The sequence below is a fragment of the Pongo abelii genome, chromosome X (assembly GCF_028885655.2).
Source record: "Pongo abelii isolate AG06213 chromosome X, NHGRI_mPonAbe1-v2.0_pri, whole genome shotgun sequence".
NCBI lineage: Eukaryota > Metazoa > Chordata > Mammalia > Primates > Hominidae > Pongo > Pongo abelii.
The window spans coordinates 46,629,155-46,643,242 of NC_072008.2; the positions used below are offsets into that span (position 1 = coordinate 46,629,155).

Below are 14,088 nucleotides of genomic sequence, written 5' to 3' on the forward strand. Positions count from 1 at the left end.
AAGTATATATACATTGTAGAATGGTTAACTCTAATCTAGCTAATTAATGAATGCATTACCTCACATAGTTGTCATTTTGTGGTAAGAACACTTAACATCTACTCTCTTAGCATTTTTCAAAAATATAATATATCATTATTAATGATAGTCACCATACTATACAACAGATCTCTTGAACTTATTCCTCCTAGCTAATAGTAATTATGTATACTTTCACCAACATCTCCCGAACTCTCCTCCCCGCAACCACCCTAGCTTCTGGTAGCTGCCATTCTTCTTTTTAATTCTATGAGATCAACTTTTTTAGATTCCACATATGAGTGAGAATATGTGGTATTTGTCTTGCTATGCCTGGCTTATTTCACTTATCATAATGTCTTCCAGGATCATCCATTTTGCTGCAAACAACAGAATTTCCTTCTTTTTTGTAACTGAACAGTATTCCACTGTGTATATGTACCACATTTTCTTTATTCATTCATCCACTGATGGACTCTTAGGTTGACTTAACATCATGGCTATTGTAAACAACACTGCGATCAACATGGGGGCACAGATATCTCTACAACATACTGATTTTATTTCCTTTGGATATACACCCAGTAGTGGGATTGCTGGACCCTATGGTAGTTGTATTTTTAATTTCTTCAGAAACCCCCATAATGTTTTCCAAAATGGTTGTACTAATTTATATTCCCACCAAGAGCATGCAAGCATTTCTTTTTCTCCACATCCTTTCTGAAAGTTGTCTTTTTGACAATAGCTACTCTAACAGGTGTGAACTTATCTCATTGTGGATTTGATTTTCATTTCCCTGATGATTAGTGATGTTGAGCATTTTTTCATATACCTGTTGGTCATTTGTATGTCTTGAAAAATGCCTATTTAAGTGATATGGTTTGGCTGTGTCCCCACCCAAATCTCATCTTGTAGTTCCCATAATCCCCATGTGTTGTGGGAGGGACCTGGTGGGAGGTAATTGAATCATGGGGGCGATTACCCCCATGCTGTTCTCGTGATAGTGAGTTCTCACGAGATCTGATGATTTTATAAGGGGCTTTTTCCCCTTTGCTCAGCACATCTCCTTCCTGCTGCCCTATGAAGAAGGTGCCTTTCTTCCCCTTTGCCTTCTGCCATGATGGTAAGCTTCCTGAGGCCTTTCCAGTCATGCATAACTTGAGTCAATTAAACCTCTTTTCTTTATAAATTACCCAGTCTTGGGTATTTCTTCATGGCAGCATGAGAATGGACTAATACATTAGGTCTTTTGCTCATTTTAAAAATCAGATTTCTTGTATTTTCGCTATTGATTTGTTAGAGTTCCCTACAATTTTGGTTATTAACCCCTTATAAGATGTATGGTTTGCAAATATTTTCCCCGTTCTTTAGGTTGTATCTTCTGTAAACCAAAAAGTATCTGAGACAGGTCTCAATCAATTTAGAGGTTTATTTTCCTGAGATTAAGGATCATGGCCCATGACACAGCTTCAGGTCGGGTCCTGAGAATATGTGCCCAAGATGGTAGGGTTATAAGGTGATTTTATACATTTTGGGGAGACAGAAGTCATAGGCAAAGACATAAATCAATATAGGTAAGGTATACATTGGTTCTGTCCACAAAGGTGGGACATCTCAAAGCAGGAGATCTTCTAGGTCGTAGGTACATTCAAAGGTTTTCCTGATTAGCAAATTGGTTGAGTTAATCCCTGCCTGAAGAGTTAAAAGTCAACTTGACTTAAGGTAAGGAAGTGGTTGTGGAATCCAAGATTCTTGTGATATAGATGAAGGCTCCAGGTAGCAGGCTACAGAGAGAATAGGTGGTGAATGTTTCTTATTGGACCTTAAAAGGTGTCAGACTCTTAGTTAATTCTCTCCTGGAACAGGAAAAGACCTGGAAAGGGAAGGGCATTCTCTACAGAATGTAGATTTCCCCTACAAGAGATGGTTTTGCAGGGCCATTTCAAAATATGTCAAAGAAACATATTTTAGGATAGAATACTTTGATTTCCTTTAGGGCCTGTTATCTGTCATGTGATGTTATACCAGAGTAAGGTTGGAGTTAGTATCTTTTTTTTTTTTTTAAGGTGTGCTCTTTTATTCAACTAGTCTCAAGTCAGTGTACAGGTAAGCACTGGCTGCCTCCACACCTCCACCCACTCCCAGCAAGACCAAAAACTTTCATACATGTCAAGTTGAGGGGCAAAAAAGGGGGGTCACAATGGCTGATCATTCAAAATAAAACAAAATTTAAAAAGTATTAAGGCGAAGATTAAAAATTTTTTGCATTACATAATTTATATGAAAGCAATGCTATCACCTCCCCTGTGTGGAGAGGACAGGAGCATTCTCCTTAGAGAGAAGTGGGGTGGCTTTTGGGAGGGCAAGGGACTTCCTGTAACAATGCATCTCATGATATTTGGAATGACTATTTACAAAAAGAACAATGTACAATCAAAGTCCTCAGCCACATTGTAGAACTTTGAGGGATGCTCGCTCCAACTGACTGCTGTCGCCTCCATCTTTCCAGTTTTCAAATCCTGAGTCAAGCTAAACAACAACAACAAATAATAATAATAATAGTAAGGCCACGCCAATCTCATCTTGTTTTCTGGTAAGTTGGGTTTTTGTCAAGAATGGGTGTAATGCAACTAAGTAACAGTCCGCCTAGAAGCACTTGCTGTGGGTGATGAACAGGCCGGCCTCTTGGTATTTGTGCTTGCTGATCCACATCTGCTGGAAGGTGGACAGGGAGGCCAGGATGGAGCCATTGAAACACACGGAGTATTTATGCACAGGAGGAGCAATGATCTTGATCTTTATTGTGCTGGAAGTCAGGACGGTGATCTCCTTCTCCATCCTGTCGGCAATGCCAGGGTACATGGTAGTGCCGCCAGACAGCACTGTATTGGCATACAGGTCTTTGCGGATGTCCACATCACACTTCATGATGGAGGTGAAGGTAGTTTCGTGGATGCCATAGGATTCCATGCCCAGGAAGGAAGGCTGGAAGAGGTACTGGGGCAGCGGAACCATTGGTTGCTGATGGTGATGACCTGGCCATTGAGCAGCTCCTAGCTCTTCTCCAGGGAGGAGCTAGAGGCTGCAGTGGCCATCTCTTGCTCGAAGTCCAGGGTGATGTAGCACAGCTTCTCCTTGATGTCAAGCATGATTTCCCGCTCAGCAGTAGTGGTGAAGCTGTAGCCGCCCTCCTTGAGGATCTTCATGAGGTAGTCGGTCAGGTCCTGGCCAGCCAGGTCCAGAGGCAGGATGGCATGGGGAAGGGTGTACCCCTCATAGATGGGCATAGTGTAGGTGATCCCATCGCTAGAGTCCATCACGATGCCAGTGGTACTGCCAGAGGCGTACCAGCCTGGATGGTCAAGTACATGGCTGGGGCATTGAAAGTCTCAAACATGATCTGGGTCATCTTCTCATGGTTGGCCTTGGAGCTCGGGGGCCTCGGTCAGCAGCATGGGGTGCTCCTCGGGAGCTGCACATAGCTTGTTGTAAAAGTTGTGGTGCCAGATCTCCATGTCGTCCCATTTGGTGACAATGCCGTGCTCCATGGGGTATTTCAGGGTGGGGTCAGGATGACTGTCTTGCTCTGGGCCTCATCGCTCATGTAGGAGTCCTTCTGACCCATGCCCAGCATCAAGCCCTGGTGCCATGGGCACCACATGATGGAGGGGAAGACAGCTGGGGGGCACCATCGCCCATGAAGACAGCCTTGCACATGCCAGAGCCTTTGTTGAAGATGAGAGCAGTGATATCATCATTCATGGTGATCTGGCAGTGGGTGTGGACTGGGGGTGGAGTGGGGAGGGTGAAGCTCTGTGCCTGCCAGGAAGATGCAGTCTCTGCAGTCTCCACAGTCTGGAGTTGGTATCCTATTGCTACAAAGAATCTGTTCTGTCACTCTTAGGATCTCTATTTTAATGGTAATGCTGAGTTGTGTCTAAACTCCAAAAGGGAGAGGGTATAATGAGGCATGTCTGACCCCAGTCTCCTTCCTGTCATGGCTTGAACTAGTTTTTGAGGTTTCTTTGGGATCCTCTTGGCTGAGAGGGAGATCCACTTACTCAGTTGGGAGGCTTGGAACTTTAATTTTAGTTTACACTTCAGTCTGTCAATTATTTCCTTTGCTGTGCAGAAACTTTTCCATTTGATGTAATCCCATTTGTCTATTTTTGCTTTTGTTACCTGTGCTTTGAGGTCATGTTAAAAAAAAAAGAGAAAAAAAAAAAAGAAAATTCATTGCCCAGGCAAATGTCTTAAAGCTTTCCTCCTGTTTTTGCTTCTAGAAGTTTCATAGTTTGGGGTCTAACATTTAAGTCGCTAAGCTTTTTTGTGAGTGGTTTTTATATGGTGAGAGATAAAGGTCTAATTTCATTTTTCTGCATGTGTCTATTCAGTTTTCCCAACACTATTTGTTGAAGAGACTGTCCTTTCCCTATTGTACGTTCTTGGCACCTTCATTAAAAATCAGTTTGCTATAAACGTGTGGATTTATTTCTGGGTTCTCTTTTCTGTTCCATTGGTCTATGTGTCTGTCTTTATGTCAGTACCATGCTGTTTTGATTACTATAGCTCTGTAGTACAATTTGAAGTCAGATAGTGTGATGCCTCCAGCTTTGCATTGTTTTTCTGTGTTTTGTTTTTGTTTTTTTGCTCCAAATTTCTTTGGCTATTCAAGGGCTTTCATGGTTCCATACAAACTTTAGTATTTTTTTCTATTTCTGTGAAAAATGTCATTGGTATTTTGATGGGAATTGCGTTGAATCTGTAGATTGCTTTGGGTAGTATGGGCATTTTAACAATTTTAATTCTTACAATCCGTGAACATAGGATACCTTTCCATCCTTTTTATGTGTTCTTCAATTTTTTTTTCAGCAATGTTTTCTAGTTTTCAGTGTAGAGATCTTTCATCTGCTTGGTTAAATTTATTCCTAAGTATTTTAGTTTTTGTAAATATTATAAATGGAATTTTTATTTATTTTTCTGATAGTTTGCTATAAATGTATAAAAATGCTACTGAATTTTGCATGTTGATTTTCTATCCTACAACTTTATTAAATGTGTTTATTAGTTCTAACATTTTTTGATGGAATCTTCAGAGTTTTCAGTGTTTAAGATTGTGTCATGTGCAAACAGGGACAATTTAACTTCCTCCTTTCCAATTTGGATGACTTTTATTTGTTTATCTTACCTAATTGCTCTGGCTAGGACATCCAGTACTATGTTGACTGTAAGTGGTAACAGTAGGCATCTTTGTGTTGTTCCAAATCTTGAAAAGCTTTCAACTTTTCCCACTTTTAGGGTATTAGCTGTGGATTTATCATATATAGCCTGTATTGTGTTGAGGTACATTCCCTCTGTACTTGATTTGTTGAGGGTTTTTATCATAAAGAGATGTTGAATTTTGTCAAATGCTTTTTCTGCATCTATTGACATGATCATATGGTTTTTGTCCTTCATTGTATTAATGTGATGTATCACCTTTACTGATTTACATATGTTGAACCATTCTTGCATCCCTGGGATAAATTTCATTTGCTCATGGTGGATAATCTTTTTAATGTGCTGTTGAATTTAATATTTTATTAAAGATTTTCAAATATCTATTCATCAGGGATATTGGCCTGTAGTTTTCTTTTTTGGTTGCGTCCTCATCTGGTTTTAGTATTGTGGTAATGCTGGCCTTGTAAAATTAGTTTGGAGGTATCAGTTTGTTCTCACATTGCTATAAAGAAATACCTGAGACTGGGTAATTTATAAAGAAAAGAGATTTAATTGGCTCACAGTTCCACAGGCTGTACAGGAAGTATGATGCTGGCATCTGCTCAGCTTCTGGGGAGGCCTCAGGAAACTTACAATTATGGCAGAAGGCAGAGGGGAGCACACATATCACATGGCTGGAGTAGGAGCAAGAGAGAGAGGGGAAAGGTGCTACACACTTTTAAACAGCCAGAGCTCACAAGAACTCACTCACTATCACAAGAACAGCACCAAGTTGATGTAACAAACCATACATGAGAAATCCGCCTCTGTGATGCAGTCACCTCCCACCAAACACCAACTTCAACATTAGGGATTACAATTTGACATGAGATTTGGACAGAGACACAGATCCAAACCATATCACTCCTCTTCAATTTTTTGGAAGAGTTTGAGACTTCAAGTTACTGTTTCTTTAAATGTTTGGTAGGATTCAGCTGTGAAGTCATCATGTCCTGGGCTTCTCTTTGATCGGAAACTATTTGTTACTGAGTCAATCTCCTTATTCATTATTAGTCTATTTAGATTTTGTATTTCTTCATAATTCAATCTTGATAAGTTGTATGTGTCCGGGAATTTACCTGTTTTCTAGGTTATCCAATTTGTTGGCATATAATTCTTCATAATAATTTCTTATGATCTTTTGTTTCTATGGTATCAGTTGTAATGTCTCTTTTTGTACCTCTAATCTTATTTGAGTCTTCTCTCTTTTTTTCTTAGTCTAGCTAAAGGTTTGTCAATTTTATACTTTTCTTTTCCTTTTTTTTCTTTTTTTTTTTTTTGAGACAAAGTCTCACTCTTGTAGCCCAGGCTGGAGTGCAATGGCACGATCTCAGCTCACTGCAACCTCCACCTCCAGGGTTCAAGCAATTCTCCTCTTGCCTCAGCCTCCTGAGTAACTGGGATTACAGGCGCCTGCCACCACACCTGGCTAATTTTTGTATTTTTAGTAGAGACGGGGTTTCACCGTGTTGGCAGGCTGGTCTCGAACTCCTGACCTCAGGCGATCCGCCTGTCTTGGCCTCCCAAAGTGCTGTGATTACAGGCGTGAGCCACCACCCCCGGCCTTGTTTATCTTTTAGAAACAGCAACGCTTTGTTCCATTTATGTTTTCTATTGTTTTTCTAGTTTCTATTTCATTTATTCCTGCTCTGATCTTTATTATTTACTTCCTTCTACTAATTTTGGGCTTAGTTTCTTCTTGTCTTTCCAGTTCCTTGAGGTTCAAGGTTAGGTTATTTATTTGAGATCTTTCTTCTTTCTTAATATAGGTGTTTATTGTTATAAATTTCTTTCTTAGAACTGCTTTTGCTGTATCCCATAGGTTTTGGTATGTTGTGTTTTCATTTTCATTTATCTCAAGAAAAGTTTTAATTTCCCTTTTAATTTCTTCATTGACCCATTGGTTGTTCAAAGCATCTCTTCCCAGGTGCTGCATTTTGTCACCTGGACCTTAAGAAGCACTGTTTGTCCCTCCAAGTAATATATAGACCCTTGTGAGAAAACCTCCTTTAGTTTCTAATTAGAATCCCCCTCTGCTCATGAGCCTCGGACTTTGTCCCTGGCAACAAACTGGAGAGAAAACCATGTTTTCCTCCCGCATCACATGCTGCTCATGTCCTACCCATAGCTTGTCAGCCCTTGCCAACTGCCAACATCTGCATCTTTTTGCCTGAGATTTCTTCAGTAGCCTGCCTTCCCTGCTTATGGACAAGTTTCTTGCATACCAATGACCCACAAGTATAGATGTAGATAACTCTGCTGCTTGTGTTCTACATTGGCTTCTAGAGTTCCCCAATATAATGGAGCTCTAATTAACCATGGTGGTAACTAGCTTAATAAAGCACCATTTATTGGCTCTCTTCTTACCTGTCTCACTCCTCCACTCTCTTGTTGGTATTTCTTAGGATTATCTCCCAAATAAACTCTTTGCACTAAAATCTTTGTCTTAGGATCTACTCCTTGGAAAACCTACACTAAGTTGCCTCCTCATCTCTCAGTCTTTCTCTCCAGGAACAAAGAGCACAGACCCACATCCCCCATGTAAAATCAACACATGCCAACAGATGCTTGAGGAACTACCAGTTCCTCAGTCATAATCAGGCTTTGAATGCAACTCAGCCCCTCTGTTACAAATATAAGTATCCTCTCATATACAGAGGTCCTCTTCTTATATCCAGAATTTTGCCTGGATTGGGTGTCCCGTCTATACACTTCTCAGGTTCCTGTAATTCCTCAATTGTCATAATGGCAATATTGTATTATATTAACATGTTGTATTAACCATTGATGGCATCACACTCTAAGATCTGTGAGGGCAAAGACCATGTCTGTCTTGTTTACCATTTATACCTATTATGTATGATAGTGTATGGTGCAGAGTCAATCCTCAATAAGCGTATGTCAATTTCATCTAAATTTCCAGGGAATGATAAAAGCCTGACACCTCAGATAGCCTAAAATCAGGGGAAAGGAATAAAGTCATTAATAATACCACTTGTGGAATGTCAGCAATATGCCTGGCCCTATGTTAAGTAATTTACAAGCATTATTGTATTGGTTACTCATATTAACCCCATGAGATAAGTTCCACTATTCTCATTTTAGAGTTGAGGAATCAGAAATAAAGTTCACCCCTGCCAGAGATACCCTTCTAAGTAGCAAAACTGGAATTAAACTCAGATCTTTCTGATTCCAAGAGTGAGCTTATTAAGTGCTAGACTGTCTCTGTTGAGAATCTCACAAGACTGTTCTGCTTTAAGCACCATCACAGGCAAAGGACTATTTATTGATAATAGCGATAGTGTAATGACCATTAAAATGAGTATAGTGGGTTGAATGGTGGTCCTCAGATGATATGTCCGTGTCCTAATTTTCAGAATCTGTGAATGTTATCTTATTTGAAAAAGGGATTTTTGCAGATATAATTAAATTAAGGATCTTGAGATGTGAAGCTCATCCTTGATTATCTGAGTAGGCTCTAAATCCAATGACAAGTAGTCTTATAAGCAACACAAAGAGGAGGAAGACAGAAAAGACGGCATTGTGATCACACAACCAGAGACTGGAATGATGCAGCCACAATTCAAGGAATGCCTGGAGCCACCAGAAGCTGGAAGAGGCAAGGAACAGATTCTCCACTAGAGACTTCTGAGAGAGTGTGGACCTGACAACAGCTTGATGTCAGACTTCTGGCCTCCAGAACTGTGAGACAATAAATTTCTGTTGCTTTAAGCCACCAAGTATGTGGTAATTTATCCACTTAAGTCCAATACCTTATGCCTGGGTTATGTGGCATTCTACTGACTCTGGCCAGACCAGATATTTCTCTGGCCAGCCCACAGCATAATTGTGTGGCAAGCTGGAATGCTAGGCTGTCAATGGAAATCTCTGAATGTCTGCAATATGTCTCTCTCTAGTGCAGGAGATCACAGGGTCATGAAACTTAAGAGATGATAGGGATCTTGAAGAGCATGTGGTTTGACCTCTTCCCTAGGCAGGAATTCTGTTTTCCAGAGTTACTAGTAGTTAGCCAATCAGCCTCTTTTTGAACACTTCCCCAATGAGTAGTGTACTTCTCTCATACCATATCCCTCTTCATTTATGGACAACTTTCACTGGAGAGTTCTCAACATCGCTGAGCCCTAATTTTCCCATTACATTTTCCATCCAGTTACCAAAATTCTATCTTGAAGACCCATAAAAGTAAGTCCTAATTCTTCTTTCATATTAACAATTTCTCAAGTTATTGAAAATACCTGTTATGTTCCTCAACTATCTAGCAACTAGCCCCGTTCCACTTACCATTACTCAGGTGAAGTCATTTTTAAACCTCTCACCATATAACATTCTTCTCATTTATTCATACAATTTAAAATATGGCACTGAGGGCTGGGCATGGTGGCTCACGCCTGTAATCCCAGCACTTTGGGAAGCCAAGTCAGGAGGATCACTTGAGCCCAGGAGTTTCAGACTAGCCTGGGAAATATAGTGAGACCCTGCCTCTACAAAAAATTTTAAAAATTAGCCAGGCATAGTGGCATACATCTGTAGTCCCTGCTATTTGGGAGGCTAAGGTGGGAGGATCGCTTGAACCCAGGAGGTTGAGGCTGCAGTGAGCTATGATCACGTTACCGCACTCCAGCCTGGGCAACAGAGCAAGACCCTGTCTCAAAAACATCTATATATAGCACTGAGAACAGAACACAATCTACACATAACTCAAGCAGGGGAGAGTGGGACCATTACCTTCCTTATTTTAGGTTTAATTCGTGCATCCTAAGACTGCATTCACATTACAGAGAACGGTGTCATATGATTGACTCATTCCCACCTTCCTGGCAGCTGAAATCTAAGAGTTTTACAGAATTTCTGTTAAAACTGATCGATTTTGGAATCTATAGGAAGTGTTTTTTTATTCACTTCCGGAATTGCCTCTTGTTTGTTTCAGCTAATTTTTCCAAGCTGTCACAATACTTTTAATGCTAATTTATCATCTGGTATATTAGCTTGCTTTGGCTGACTCTCATTCCCATGTTCCTCATACCTGGAACCTAACACTCTGTCTCCAGGCTCTGGTTTAAACCCTTCCTTGCTGGACTCTTAGAACATGCTCACACACTCCTATTATAAGCCATTTCTCCTTACCTTTGACTCTTCTCAAATCATAACAACCAATTTCTGGGCCAGGGCTCCAATCTCTAAAATATCTTCCTGCTCTGATCTTCTTTCATTCTATTATGTCAGAAACTCGCAAGTACTCAAACCTATTGAAACATAATAGGATGCATGTAAGTGCAAGGGGCAGCTAGCACCTTACGAGACCCAGAAAGACAACCGACATTTCATAAATGGCATCAAAGAAGTATGCTGGGTGTGACCCTGGGAAATTACAGCATCTTTAAGAAGGTTCACAGCAAGGCTTTGGCAACCTTTTTGGATTCTATTCTCTGAGCTGCAGGTATGAACTTGAAGAACCTAAAAGCAGCTCTCATAGGCCTAGTGGACTAGTTCCAAAGTGCTAGGGGCATCATCATCTGACATTATCAAAACTGACTCAGTAAGAAGGGTCCAGAGTTCAGTAAGGTTGATGGGCATAACAAATAGTATCTTGTCAACACTTTGCAGTTGCTCTTTTTTAAACTAAAAGGCATGTTGATAAGAGAGGTGAATGGGAGTGGCAGGGAGATATCACATGCTTGGGAGAAAAGAAATCCTGTTTCATGCCACCATTTCTGATTATTTTTCTCCATTTCATTTCTGAAAAAAAAGTGTGAAAGGAATACTTCATGGTGGTGAGATAATGTAAGAAAAATAGAGGAAAAAAACTACTATTTAAAAGCTGCTTTATTGTTATTTTCCAGATTTTTACGTTACTTATGCTATTGAGATGCTGTCCATTTTAAAAGTATTTATGACAGATGATGGAATTGAAGAGCTAAAAATAATAAAATTTAAGCAAGTCCCATCAACTCACACAATGATACTTTATATCTACATAGCATTTTACTGTTCTCAAAGCACTTTTTCATGCATGAAAACCTCACAACAACCTCATGGGATTACCATTATTATCACTGCTTCAAGATGATATTTAGTAAAGTGAAGAGACTCACCCAAGTTCATAAAAGTAGTGTGCAGAGACAAAACTTGGACTTGAACCAATATATTCCAAGCAGTGTTCTTTACACCATGACACAGTTATCTTGAAAGAAAAAGAATGAATCGTTGCTAGCATAGCTCCCTTAAAAAACTGCAATTATCTTTAGATTTCATAGCAAAGGAGTGGAGATTCTCTTCAGTTATACATATATGAAAATAAAACAATTCTTCTCCAAGTCTTCCATCCCAATTAGTCTCTCTCAGTCCACAAAGATGTCTCTAACTACTTTTTAACAATTCAACGTAACAAATATTTAGTGAATTCCAGCAATGAATAGGTGCTATGCTAGCACAGCAGAAATTCAGTTATCTTGGCTTTTAGAAATCTTACCAACTAGTGGAGGACACAGTTGTCTTAGATATATATTGCAGCAAAACAGACTATCCCAAGATTTCGTGGTTTGAAAACAACCACTTATTGTTGCTCATGATTCCTTAGGTTGGCTAGAATGTGCTGGACAGTGCTTCTTCTTCACTGCCATTCAATGGTCCCAACACCAACATCAGGTTCAATGAGAAGGACTCACAGAACTCAGAAAGGCTGTTATATTCATGGTTAAAATTTATTACAGTGAAAGGATAGAGCAAGGTGCAGGAAAGACCAGGCATGGGCTTCTAGTTTTTCCCTCCCAGTGGAGTTTAGAATAAGGACAGCACTTAGTTCTCCCAGAAATGATGTGTAGCAATATGCACGGAATTTTGCCAACCAGAGAAGCTAACTAGAGCTTTTCTGTCCAGAGTTTTTACTGGGGCTTGGTAATGTAGGCATGGCTCCTACACAGCTGACCCTATTCTACAGCTCCTCCAAACTCAAGCTGATATACTACACAGCCCAAGGCCCCTACCACAAATGACATTATTTGCAAAAAAATCGAGTGTGGCCTATAACACCCAGGTTAAATAATAAATAAAAATACTCTTTTCAAGCACGACCAAACTTTCTTTTGGCAAGGTTAATTCTTTGCTACATATCCACATAGTGTCTGCTGGGACTACAGACATTTGGAGACTTGATTAGACTGAAACATCCAAAATGGCTCACTCAGATGGTGACAGTTAGTGTTGGCTATTGGCTGGGAGCTCAGCTGGGGCTGTCAAACTAGAACATCTTATACACGGCCTCTTCACATAACTTGGCTATCTCATAACACGGCAAGTGGATTATAAGAGGAAGCCTTCCAAGCATACAAAAAGAGAAGTTGCAGATCTCCTAAGGCCCATCCTTGGAATTTCCAGTGTCATTTATTCTGTATTCTACTGATCAAAGCAAGTCACAGACTAGGCCAGATCAAGAGGAGGGGAAATAGTCTCCATCTCTTGGTAGGAGAAGTAAAACATAATTTACAGCCATATTTAATGCATGAAACAGCAGATACATTTCTTTCTCAAGGGACAAAGTTCCCCAAACTACAGTGACACTGCTCTAAAGACTCACTGTGAATGCTTGTTGGAACAACACAGCTAGAGAGAAGTCTGAATCCTACTCTGGGATTTCAGAACTGCAAAGGAATTGGAGCCAAGGACAGACCACATTGGTAGGCCATATAAGAGTGTATAAGAGGCATACACTCTGGGCCAGGCGTGGTGGCTTACACCTGTAATCCCAGCACTTTGGGAGGCCAAGGTGGGTGGATCACGAGGTCAAGAGATCGAGACTATCCTGGCCAACATGGTGAAACCCCGTCTCTACTAAAAATACAAAAATTAGCCAGGCATGGTGGTGCACACCTGTAGTCCCAGCTACTTGGGAGGCTGAGGCAGGAGGATCGGTTTAACCTGGGAGGTGGAGGTTGCAGTGAGCCAAGATTATACCACTGCATCCCAGCCTGGTGACAGAGCAAGACTCTGTCTAAAAAAAAAAAAAAAAGACATACACTCTATGTGACAAGCTGGAGGAGAGGTCGTGAGTGCTTTGTAGTCTGCAGCTGCTGATTGCAGTCAACGGAAGACAAATGCATATATACATACATAGGAATACATACATACTAAACAACCACATAAAACTGTCACTTTACCAATGTCCCTGATGATCCCAAGAAAGCTACTGTCTCTATGCCCCTTTCCGGGACATAAACCAGTTGCTACAAACTTTAAACATTTAAGGGTCTTAGTTTTGCAAATCTGTACCACTGAACTGGCTTCACTAGTCCTAAATTTAGCTTTGGCCACATGAGGAAGGCCTTGAAAACCAACTGTACGTGTGACAGCTCCATGAGACAGGCATTTTCTGGATTCCTTTCAACCCTAAAAGAATTTGATAAAACAACAAAATGGTTCACCAAAATGACCAAGCAACCACAAGTTCAAGACACCATTTCCAGTTCTAGTTTAAGAGAAGACTTTTTTATGGCTTTAGTTAGTGATGCCCTACCTCATTAAAAAAGAGATCAAATTTTCAAAATAAATGAAGAGGATTTCTTAAGCATCCTAACAATAGCATGTTAAACATTGATATAACTGAAAGAAGAAACAGATAAATCCACAATTATAGTTGAAGTCTTCAACAATCCTCTCTCAATAACGGATAAAACAAGCAGACAAAATCAGTAAGTATATACATTATTTGAACAGCACTATCAAATAACTTAACCAAATAGACGTTTACAAAACACTCCATCCAACAAGAGCAGAATACACATTTTTCTTAAGTGC

General features: G+C 40.2%; 1 pseudogene; it reads right to left on the reverse strand.

Annotated features, from left to right (window-relative positions):
• Nucleotides 1-2,664: 2,664 nt before the first annotated feature.
• On the reverse strand, nt 2,665-3,780 carry LOC100457802 (actin, cytoplasmic 1-like; annotated as a pseudogene).
• Nucleotides 3,781-14,088: the final 10,308 nt, after the last annotated feature.